The sequence below is a fragment of the Giraffa tippelskirchi genome, chromosome 11 (assembly GCF_054371585.1).
Source record: "Giraffa tippelskirchi isolate mGirTip1 chromosome 11, T2T-mGirTip1v1.2.pri, whole genome shotgun sequence".
In the NCBI taxonomy this organism is placed as follows: Eukaryota; Metazoa; Chordata; class Mammalia; order Artiodactyla; family Giraffidae; genus Giraffa; species Giraffa tippelskirchi.
This window is the reverse complement of record NC_137285.1, coordinates 45,143,362-45,156,065: the sequence shown is the minus strand read 5'-3', so window position 1 is coordinate 45,156,065 and position 12,704 is coordinate 45,143,362. Positions and strand designations below refer to the sequence as shown.

At 36.4% G+C, this 12,704-nt stretch overlaps 1 long non-coding RNA gene across 1 annotated transcript in view; it reads left to right on the top strand.

Annotated features, from left to right (window-relative positions):
- Positions 1-8,484, top strand: part of LOC145527827 (uncharacterized) — a 237,979-nt gene extending 229,495 nt beyond the window's left edge. Inside the window, exon 3 of the long non-coding RNA XR_014069904.1 lies at positions 5,964-8,484. This is a non-coding gene — a long non-coding RNA (uncharacterized LOC145527827). The remainder of the gene's footprint in view (positions 1-5,963) is intronic.
- Positions 8,485-12,704: the final 4,220 nt, after the last annotated feature.

Genomic DNA, 12,704 nt, shown 5'->3' with positions numbered 1-12,704 from the left:
GCATCAGGTGTTTGATGGGCCAGCCTCTCTATTGTTCACCTGCTAATGCTGGCGTGTGGGGAGAGAGAGGCTATGGTGATGACTCCAGACCCTATGCATCACTCAGCAGTATCTCCTTGCTTCCATGGCTGCCCAGATGTCCTCCACAGGCATTTCCCACCACAGTCTCCTCCCTCACATTCCTTCGATCCCACTCTCCACAGTCAACAGCAGCACTCGCCCTGAGATTGCTCCACAATCCTTAAACTCCAGTTCCTAGCCACTGCACCTTCCAGGGGACTTGCATCCCCGTCCAGGGTATATATGGCTGCGGCAAGGGCTGTCTGATTCTCATTCCATTTAGGCTACCACAGATCAGCTGTTTCACTCACAGCCTTAAATGTTTCTCCTCTGACTCAGACAATTGCCCTGATGTGGGGATTGTACCCCTGCTTCAGTTCCCCCACCCATCGAAGGCAGGTCCGGTCCTACTAACACTCCTGTTTTTCCCCCTAGTTCCTTCATTCTGCCAAGTTTTGTGTGGTTCCGTATATTCTTTCCCACTGGTCAGGTACTCATGTCTGCTCTCAGCTTGTGTTCTGCATGCATTTCTGTGTCTGAAGGTGTATTCCCCATGTATCCATGGGGAGAGATGTACTCCACATCCACCTACTCCTCCACCATCTCGTTCTCTCCTGTCAACCTTTTTAATACAAAAATGATTTTTAAAAGATCTCAGGGGTTTTGCCTAGGGAGAACAAGTCAACACCAGCAATGCAGAGCTTATGTTTGAGTTCCAGTTTACTTATATATTTGTTGATACAGTAAGATTTTATCTACTTAAAAGAAGCAAAACTTTCTAGTTTGAAAAGAAGAAGTTTTATTGTAATGGTAATAGGAAGAACTTATGCTTTATTAACTTTTAAGGATTTAAAGCAAAATTTGTTGTTGTTTTTTAGTTGCTAAGCCCTGTGCAACTCTTTTGTGACCCCATAAACTGTAGCCCACCAGGCTCCTCTCTCCGTGGGATTTCTTAAGCAAGAATACTGAAGTGGGTTGCCATTTCCTTCTTCAGGGAATCTTCCTTACTGAGGGATAGAAACCATGTCTCCTGCATTGGCAGGCAGATTCCTTACTGCTGAGCCACCAGGGGAGCCCTTAAAACAAAATAACAATGTTAAATCTAAACTTTATTCAACTTTTATTTGCCATTTCTCTTTAGATTTTCTAGATTCTTGGCTTGATATATTTAAAAGAATATTTTTTTCTTTAAATAAATCATTATGAATACATCCTAAATGAAATACAGAATGACTAAAAATAGCTCATTATACAGTACAAATTGAATTGTAGGGCATACTTTAAAAATTCTTTCCTGCTTAATTTGAAAATTAAAACAAAAAACTTCTCTAGGAAAAAAATTATAGTAAAAAGAAGATATTTGGAGTTTTAAAGTGTTTGCAAATGGGGAAGGATTAAGTACATTTAAATAAAATAATTCTTACGCATGTTTTAAAATACAACTGTTTAAAACATATATTTAAATCTGGAAAAAAATGCTGCAACTTATTCTAAAAACATATCACAATATCAAAGTAAATATACAAAAGAAAATGCTTGGAAAAAAATAAAAGTATTTACATAAAACTTTTTAATATTGGCATCTAATATATTTCATTTGTTCTACATGTTATTTGAAATTATTATACTGAATTTTAGTTTTGAAAGCACTGGGAAACATCAACATAATATTTAAGAATGTATATGTGGGACAAGAATATGGATTTAAATATCACTCTGATACATAATATCTACATGAATTTTGGTAACTTTCTGAATTTTTCTTATCCTCTCTTCTGGAATATGGACATATCAATACACCCATATGATTACTCTAAGATTTATGCAAATAAGTATCTTGCATAGACTGGCCAATAGTAAACCTTCAATATATCTTAGGCATTCAACAGTGTTATTTTCCATATTTGATCTTTACTCTAACAAAGCTATCAAAGTGGTTATTCCTCAACTGTGTGTCCAAGTAAACTTACATGTAAATTTCTAAAATGTATCATTAGGAATTTTTAATAGTTTTAATATTTAATTTTATGTCCAAAGTAGGATAATATAAAGAGGTACACTAAGATGGGGCTTCTCTCATAGCTCAGATGGTAAAGAATCCTCCTGCAATGCAGGAGACCCCAGTTCAATTCCTGGGTGGGGAAAATCACCTGCAAGGAGGTATAGGCTGCCCAGTCTAGTATTCTTGGGTTTTCCTGGTAACTCAGTCTGTAAAGAATCTGCCTTCAATGGGGAGACCTGAGTTCAATCCCTGAGTTGGGAAGATCCCCTGTAGGAGGGTATGGCAACCCACTCTCGTATTCTTCCCTGAGAATCCCTATGGACAGAGGAGCCTGGCGGGCTCCAGTCCACGGGGTCGCAGAGAGTCGAACACGGCTGATCCACTAGGCACAGCACAGCACTCTAGAGATGAATCCTTTGTCTATATGAGTGACTCAATCAACTATTATTACCAAAGGTTCAATTACAAAAACTGCATAAAACCTGCCCCCAAATGATTTTAGCCTGATGTTCTAAATGCTAAGAGATTATTCCTTTTCTTAAAGTACATCACTGCTATTGTTAGCTATATTCAGCTCAGCCCTTCCTTTTCTGATAGGCCAAATGCATTAATTTCCTTTCTGGAGCTACATAAAGGAAGGAATAATTATTCTCTGCCTCTTTCGTGACAAGTGTCAATTTCTTCCAGCACTTACAGGATAAATAAGTCCTGCTGCATCAACAGAAGGTTTTTCTACTCAGGGTCTCTTCATCTGACCTCAGGAAGAATCTGGGAAATAATGCTCTAGTTTCCTGTGTTTTTCTTGCATAAAAATGTCCTCATCTAATATTCTGTTAAAATTGCTAAAATTTTATAACTCGGAGGAGTATAAAGAAAATATACACTGTAAATTTAAGTAATGAAGAATAACTGAAGAATCTCTTACTTTCAATATTGACTGTAAAATATTTTTATTCTATGTAGTTTTTCACTGTCATTAACATAAAATGATCCCAGAATTTCTATATCACATATAAATTTGATCTATTTATGTAAAAATTATAAATTGGTACTGAGTCAGAAATTAAACATGGTAAGAGAAAATACTAAGAGATCCCCTAGTACAGCTCATTCATAGAAGGACCAGTATTATTCTGGAATTGTGCAAGATAACTTTTCACATACATCACATTAAATCAGAATCAATGATTTCTTTCTTTCATCTCTGCTGTAAGTCACTAACCAAAAATATCAGGTAATGATCCTGGATGTACTTCTGTTCCCATTTTAGTAATACAATAATAGCAATTTTATTTCTTGAAATGTTTTAAAATGCTAGATATAATAGCAGAAAGTATTCTAATGCCATAGTCTTTTCTTTGAGTTAGTGTATTAGTGAAATACTGAAAAGACAATAACTTTAGTGTTGATTAATATCAATTGCTTAACTAATAGTTGGCAATTAATTAACAACTCACAATTAATATATTTGAGAGGTCAAATCTTCTGAACCAACATTCAGATGCTAGCATGCTTCTTTATTAAAACCTAGTCTGAGCTTGGGCCATCATTAGAATATTTGGAATCATTACAGTTCATGAACTTTATGATAGAGGAGCCAAGAAGACAACACAAAAGCAGTTCCCATAAAGAAAACATCTTTCTTTTATTAGCAAATTTAAACTAATCCTATATTAGGGGCTAAATTTATGTAACCAGCTCTTGTACTGATATAGTTCTATTCTCTCTTTGCAATCTATAATATCCTAGGATGGATATCCTTTTTTCAAGTCCTCAAGTAGTTCTAATAATATCTATATGTACAATGCGTGAAGCTATCTAATGACAATCTACACATACATTTGCTTATTACATAAGACATAATGACCTATTTATTTATTTCTTAAATGTTATGTTAGTAACAAAATCAACATCCTTCATAACTGTATGAAATACTATTTCTAAAATCATTTTTAAAAATTTCCTCCTAAATGTGTCATAAAGATGCATTTGTTTTATGGGTATGATAGTATTAATCCTTTGGCTATGGTTCCAGAACTTTAGCTGAACTTCTTTTTAACATAGCTAAAATAAGCTATATTTTATTGCTACTGTTAAACTGATTTATTGTTGTAAAAGTAATTTTTCATTAAGCAGAGCTACAATATTCAGCGGGTTAGTCAACAAAACATATATTACTTACTCTGTGAATGTGGAAATAATATAAGCTAATATGAAGAAGTATATATTAAAAAGACAAATGTGACTGTTTTATATTGGAATAATTCTAGATACTATTCAATATGCTTCAGTGTTTCTATGTAAATAATTAAGAGAAATGGCCTTTATAACAACAATGCAAGTCAGTGACTGATCTTAAATTATCAAACAAAAGTAAATTTTGATTCCACATACTTTATTTCCTAAGAATGAAAATATAGTTTGCACAACTTCAAAAAGAAGTTTATATTTTAAAAATTCTGAATTAAAATATTCCTTTGTATAAATGTACTCCTTAATTCCATTTCTTATTTTCTTTTGCTTTGATCTCAGAGGTAACAGAATATTTTTTATTTTATTCTGTTGGTGATATCGTTTTATGTGAGTGATTCTAATTTGACTTCAAAATTTCATGTTTGCATTTATCAAGAAAGTGTCATTTAATGCTAGACAGAATAATAGATGTGATCCTCTTATATTTTTGTGGAAAGAGTTATACAGACCATTACTTGCCATAGTGATTGCATTTTATTCTGTTTAGAACATGTGAGAGACAATGTATATTTCTTAGTATTTATAAAATAAAAGGTAAAGACTTTAGGATAGAGACTTATATTTAATTTCATGTTTTGAAGATTTTATTGTAAAACAATTTGGCTCATAGATCCAGAATATTTGTAGATTGTCTTTTAGATTTCTAGCTTTCCCACTATAAAATACATATGATTTTGAAATATAAGAAAAGTTATCAAAGTGATTTTCCATATTTTTTTGTAATTCACTCTACAAACCAAAGACTCTATGATCTCAAGCCCATTATTCTGTTCTCTTGTTATAAAATGGCTATTTATAGCATAATTTTTAAGAATTTAGGCTACTGGGTCTTGAAGTTCTGGATTGAGACAGAGCTTTACTTAATATTTTGACTATGTCAGACTACACTGGGCAATAGTCAAGTTAGCTCTCATAATAGCCAGAAGAAATGCCTCTAATCTAATTGGTCACAGGGCAGCTATCAGCAAAACCAATTTCTTTATAATTAAAAAGTGCTCCCGGGCACTGTAAAACCTTGGAAGTGGCCAAGGATTTGGGGGAAGAAGGAGGGTTCTTTTTTTCCATAGACAGCAACCACACTGAAGCAATTTCTGAAACACGCTGATAAGTTTTGCTTTTGAATTTACATTAAAGAACTCAATGGTTGGTACCTGTGAGAAGAGCTCACACTTCTAAACTGACTCATGTCCTGTAGAGATTAAGGACAGAGGCCTCTAGAAGATTAGCATGTCACTTGGTTTAAGTGGCATACAATCCATTTTATTGACATGGACTCCATCCTGCTAAACAAGCGCTTTTTGACTGAAGCATAATGAAAATTTGGTGTGCCTTTATAGACCAGCATACGATACGTTTTTCCACATTAGCGCTAGCTAATGTAGGTAGTGTCTGTAAATGAAACCAGCAGTCCTCATTATGGATGGTGTGTAGGCACTTGCCTCAGAATACTAATTCAGTGGAATGTACCCAAGGAGCTTTACATTACCTTTTAATTTTGCCCAAGTCTTGCTATGGTCCAAAGTTATTAAGCTGTATTCATTGAATTCGGCAGGCTATTACTTTGCATTGTTACGATTCCTATTGCATCTTGGCATTCGATTGTGAAGCCAAACAAGCTTTGATTTGATTTCTAATTGTTTGTTTTCAGCAACCTGAACCTGGATTTGTCACTTCTGTGGGGAGCAGAAAGAACATCAGTGGATAAGTAAAGAGTTCTCTCTTTTTATACTTTTCATGCCATTCTAACACAAACTATGGTTTGGATTCCACTTCTGTTAAGATAGGGCTGCATATGAGATGTGAAACATTACTGAATTTAAAATGTGCAACTGCATTGGAGAGCTGACATTTTATAATGTTTTTGCCAGCTCTCTGGACTCCATTATTATGAGGAAATAAGCCTGTGATCACACCTTGGAAAATAATTCCACCATGCTTTCTCTTTTGTTTTTGACCTACTACATAAAAACACTGCATATTCTGAGGTTGAAACAGACAGAATGCTGGCCTACCATGGCATTATGTGATTTCATTAGAGAAAACATATAACACAGCATGAAAACCATCATTTCCACAAACTACATCCTCTATTTTTAAAAATTTGGAAATACATTATTAGAGACAGAGGGTAAGGAAAAAATATGTTGTACCACATTGATGTTAATCACTTTGTCACTGTAAGTTAAAACTTACATTACAATAACATGTTATTAAAACTAGGTCAAACATTTGCTAGAAAGGTTCTTTTTCAAGGATATAGTACTTTTTGCAATTCAATAATAATTTTCTGGTAATTTCTCATAATGAAACATTTACTTTTTTGTTTGTTTGTTTTCTCCTTCACTTCATTTGCTACATCAAACATGGACGTTTATCCTCAAGACTATTGAACATCTGAATACTTACAGGCAATTGCCACTCGTTTAGTTGCTTTTGGTTTAGTTTCATCTATATATTCCCTGGTGGTTCAGTCGGTAAAGAACCTGCCTGCAATGTGGGAGACTTGGGTTCAAGCACTGGGTTGGGAAGATCCCCAGGAGGAGAACATGACAACCCACTCCAGTATTCTAGCATGGAGAATCCCCATGGACAGAGGATCCTGGCCCGCTGCAGTCCATGGGGTCACAGAGTCAGACACGATGAGTGACTGAGTACAGCACAGCATTAGAACCAAGGGCTTCCCAGGTGGCACTAGTGGTAAAGAATCTGCCTGCCAATGCAGGATACATAAGAGATGCAGGCTCAATCCCTGGGTCAGGAAGATCCCCAGAAGGAGGACATAGCAACCTACTCATGTATTCTTCCCTGGAGATCCCATGAACAGAGGAGCCTGGTGGCCTACAGTCCACAGGATCTGAAAGAGTAGGACACAACTGAAGTGACTTTACACACATGCATGCATTAGAACCAAAGCTGGTGAGCAGAACAACTAAATCTGGACAGGTGAAAACAAACTAGCTTACTTGAAATGAACCCTTTGCATTTGAAGGTCTTTCAATTTACCCCGTTAGCAATAAACTCTAGATGGCTACCTTCCTTGATTTTCTTGGGATTTATCCAGATTTAGCTCATTTCAGAACTGTCATTTGATGCAGCTCATGAGAAATTTATCCTACGAGATTCGTGGTCATTTGTGGATGTTTTTGTTCAGTTCAGTGAACTAGTACACAGTTCTAGTACAATGTAATCATAAGGAATATCACTGGACCACAGAGGATTCTGAGTTTTTCTGCAACCTCTATTATAGGACAAATGCCACTTAACACCTCTGAGATTCAGTTTCCCTCTCTATTCAATTGACAGGCTTTGTTATATAACATTTTCTGATAATAAAATTCCATCATCCCCCCTCACTTTCTGTCTCAAATGAAATCAGAGATATTAATATATTAAATCAGAAATATTAATATACTCAATATAAGGATCAATAAGTATCCTTATATGGATCAATTTATTATTTAGGCTCAGTTCATTAAGGATCAAGTGATTTAGCACCCTTGAAAGTTATCTGAGAAGTTCACTCCAGTAATTTCATAAACCATAAGTTATACAGTTAGAAGAATCTAAGACCACAAAGTACAACAGTCTATGGCATTTTTAGGTCTAACTTTTAGAGGATACTTTCTTGTCTTTTGGAAGAAAATGATACAATGTTGCAAAAAGGGCACAAAGAAAGAGTTTGGAGGTGGTTTAAACTCTTTAAGCCCCAGTTCCCTACCTGCAATAAATTGGATACACATATCATAGGGTGTTGTAAGGATTGAATAATATAATATGCTAAAAGTTTAGGACACAGCAGAACTGTTTCTTTCTCATTTTTTTTTAACCTTTCCATACAAATATTTTCTTTTAAATTAAGGAGAAATATGGGAAATACTCTGGGACTCAAAAAGTTGGAGTACTGGTCTTACTTGAGAAGCAGAGAGTAGGAAAGATGAGGCTTTCAGAGAAATGATTAGGAAATGCAGTATTTTTCCTCTCATACCAGCATTCATGTATGCTAGAATGAATCCATAGATCCATGAATCCATGTATCCATGAATCCATAGATTCATGGATGCCATTTGTTGTGTTTAAGAAAAAAATTTTGATCCTGTGATATATTCCCAATATCATCACCCCCTGATTATTCCGCCCCCCACCACCACACTTCCTTGCAAAAAAGAAAATTCCTCCAGGCATTCACATGATTTTGCCAAATAATGGGAGAGAAAGATGGAGACAGCAGGGATAGGGAATTATCAGATGATGACAAACTTCTGTCATTGTTCCCTTAAGTGATGCAATATTCTATACCTATTACAAGGTAAGTTGTAAGTGCTGGTACAAATGCATGTCCAAGATACATATTTGAAGAAAAACCTTGCAAAATGCTTTTTATATGCACTGTAAATTTAAGCAACACTCTACATAGTACCTTGGTAACAAGAATAAATTCTTTATAGAGATAATATGGCAGAGAGAAAGAAGCTGAGGAGGGAAGCATTTAGTTTTGCCCTAAGATGTTTATAAATATATGTTAAAATTCTGCACATTACTTTTCAACTCAGTTCAGTCGCTCAGTCGTGTCTGACTCTTTGCGACCACATGAACTGCAGCACACCAGGCCTCCCTGTCCATCACCAACTCCTGGAGTCTACCCAAACCCGTGTCCTTTGAGTCAGTGATGCCATCCAGCCATCTCATCCTCTGTCGTCCCCTTCTCCTCCTGCCCTCAATCTTTCCCAGCATCAGGATCTTTTCAAATGAGTCAACTCTTCGCATCAGATGGCCAAAGTATTGGAGTTTCAGCTTCAACATCAGTCCTTCCAATGAACACCCAGGACTGATCTCCTTTAGGATGGACTGGTTGGATCTCCTTGCAGTCCAAGGGACTCTCAAGAGTCTTCTCCAACACCACAGTTCAAAAGCATCAAGTCTGTGGTGCTCAGCTTTCTTTATATAATTTCACAGAAGTAGAGAAAGCTTTATCACAGGAAAGAATTTTTCTTAACTTTCTGGTTGTTTATTTGGGTGGAAAGAAAGAAAGTGAAGTCACTTAGTCATGTCTGACTCTTTGTGACCTTATGAACTGTAGCCTGCCAGGCTCCTCCATCCATGGGATTTTCCAGGCAAGAATACTGCAGTGAGTTGCCATTTCCTTCTCCAGAGGATCTTCCTGACCCAGAGATCGAACCCGGGTCTTCTCCACTGCAGGCAGACTTTACCGTCTAAGCCACCAGGGAAGCCCTTTGGGTTGAGGGGTACTCTTAAAGTGGTTGGAGGTACAGGTGTGGACTTGAGCCCTGATAACTTCTCCTCCATCCAAGATCTGGAAGTTGTTGTATGAGGCAAGAGGATTAATTTGTTCTTTATTCTTACAACAGAGTGAACACTCAAGGAAGAGAAATAGCAGAATCTGTAAAGACCTAGTAAGATAGAAAAAAGGTATCGGGAATTTAGAGTGATGGTAAAACCTCACAAACCTAGACTAGCCAATCAATACATTGTGAAAAATAAGTTTGAATGGCTACAAGACAAACCCTAGACTGTTATCTCTATTTTTTTTTAAAATCTCAGTTTTTCATGATCTGGGGACCATTTCTCATCTATCTCTTTATATCTCTAACTAAGTATCCATTGACATCAGTGAAAATAATTGTCTGGGATGACATGTCACAAAATAAAAACAACATGTAATTAAGAGATCTGAGGTCACTCTATATACCAGAGGAGCATGATTCTCTGTAAATTCAAAGACATCCAGGAAAGTCAGTGAAATTCTCCAAAAGAGGCAATTTTAGAGGTTTCACAGGGAAGAGAGGACACATCTATTTATGAGTTGCATTAAAAAAGTAATAAAATTTAAGGTTACATTTTTTAAAAAAAAGAAGAAAAAATTGGATGCAAGTACCATGAACATGAAAAACAAACTGAACAATGGTAAAGTATATAAATCTATTTTAAAAGCAGAAAATCACTCTAGGATCAAGAGGTGAATAAACCTTCCTTGTAGGTAAAGAAAAAAAATTAGGGCCCAAAGAGCATGGCTTTAAAAAATGGAATAAGAATGCAAAATCATTACGGATTTGGTACAGGGTAGAAATTTGGACCTTCTGTTGGCCTTTAGTTTCCAAAGCTTTAATAAGTTTATTTTTTCTTAAGAAACAAACTGTGTTTTGTATTTTGCTTGAGGAACAGCACTTATTTTTGAGAATGAGGACGAGGATAGGCCGTGGGTCCACCTGTATAAATTCCAGTCCAAAGTCATAGCAGAGTGGAAAACAGTGCTGTAAGCTTTCTTAAATGTTTCTTAATTCACAAGGTGCTTTCTTTAAGAAAGAAATGAGAAAGCTTAGTTCGTTAATATAGAAGGATAAAATGTTGATCTTAGAGAGACCAAATGTATAACATCAATCATTTCTGAATTAAAATACAATGGAGATAGAGAGACCATAAAGAGTTGAATAGATAGAGACAAAACTGAACCTTTATTGCTGATAAAGTTAAGTGTTTAGATTGTGACTTAATTTGAGCACAAAAGATCTTCACAACCCAGATAATCACAATGGTGTGATAGCTCACCTAGAGCCAGACATCCTGGAATGTGAAGTCAAGTGGGCCTGAGAAATCATCACTACAAACAAGTGAGTGGACGTGATGGAATTCCAGTTGAGCTATTTCAAATCCTGAAACATGATGCTGTGAAAGTGCTGCACTCAATATGCCAGCAAATTTGGAAAACTCAGCAGTGGCCACAGGACTGGAAAAGGTCAGTTTTCATTCCAATCTCAAAGAAAGGCAATGCCAAAGAATGCTCAAACTACTGCACAATTGCACTCATCTCACACGCTAGTAAAGTAATGCTCAAAATTCTCCAAGCCAGGCTTCAGCGATACATGAACTGTTAACTTCCAGATGTTCAAGCTTGTTTTAGAAAAGGCAAGAGGAACCAGAGATCAAATTGCCAACATCCGCGGGATCATTGAAAAAGCAAGAGAGTTCCAGAAAAGCATCTATTTCTGCTTTATTGACTATGTCAAAGCCTTTGACTATGTGGATCATAATAAACTGTGGAAAATTCTGAAAGAGATGGGAATACAAGACCACCTGACCTGCCTTTTAAAAAATCTGTATGCAGGTCAGGAAGCAACAGTTAGAACTGGACATGGAACAACAGACTGGTTCCAAATAGGAAAAGGACTACGTCAAGGCTGTATATTGTCACCCTGCTCATTTAGCTTATGTGCAGAGTACATCATGAGAAACGCTGGGCTGGAGGAAGCACAAGCTGGAATCAAGATTGCTAGGAGAAATATCAATAACCTCAGATGACACCACCCTTATGGCAGAAAGTGAAGAACCTCTTGATGAAAGTGAAAGGAGAGAGTGAAAAAGTTGGCTTAAAGCTCAACCTTCAGGAAACTAAGATCATGGCATCTGGTCCTATCACTTCATGGCAAATAGATGGGGAAACAGTGGCTGACTTTATTTTTCTGGGCTCCAAAATCAGTGCAGATGGTGATTGCAGCCATTAAATTAAAAGACACTTACTCCTTGGAAGGAAAGTTATGACCAACCTAGACAGCATATTAAAAGGCAGAGACATTACTTTGCCAACAAAGGTCCGTCTAGTCAAGGCTATGGTTTTTCCAGTAGTCATGTATGGATATGAGACTGGGAATATAAAGAAAGCTGAGCACCGGAGAATGGATGCTTTTGAACTGTGGTGTTGGAGAAGACTCTTGAGAGTCCTTTGGACTGCAAAGAGATCCAACCAGTCCATCCTAAAGGAGATCAGTCCTGCGTGTTCATTGGAAGGACTGATGCTGAAGCTGAAACTCCAATACTTTGGCCACCTGATGTGAAGAGCTGACTCATTGGAAAAGACCCTGATGCTGGGAAAGATTGAGGGCAGGAGGAGAAGGGGATGACAGAGGATGAGATGGTTGGATGGCATCACCGAGTCAATGGACTTGGTGGGTAGGCTACTTGTAGCAACCTGTCCCTTAGCTCGCAGTTTATAAGAGTTTTTGTGTTTCAACATCCTTGCCAATGAATGTGGTGCATGTGCAGTGTTAGCTCATTGTGTTTTTAATTTGTATTTTTTCTGATAACTAATATACGTAGACATTCTCCCACCTGACACATTTGAATTTTTATTTTCAATAAAATGATTTGTGAGGTTTTTTTCTTTACTTTGGTACTGGAATATACAGCTTTTTCTTCCTCATTTAACATGCCCTTTGTATTTTCTAAATATCTGAATTTGCTAAATTCAAGTATCTTTATGTTCAGAGACTTTGATGTTTATTTTTTATGAGTCTTTTGAAGGAAAGTACTTAATGTATCAGTTTTATCCATTAAGCTATCTGAAATTAATTTTGGTATAAGTAAGGTGTGGTAATTT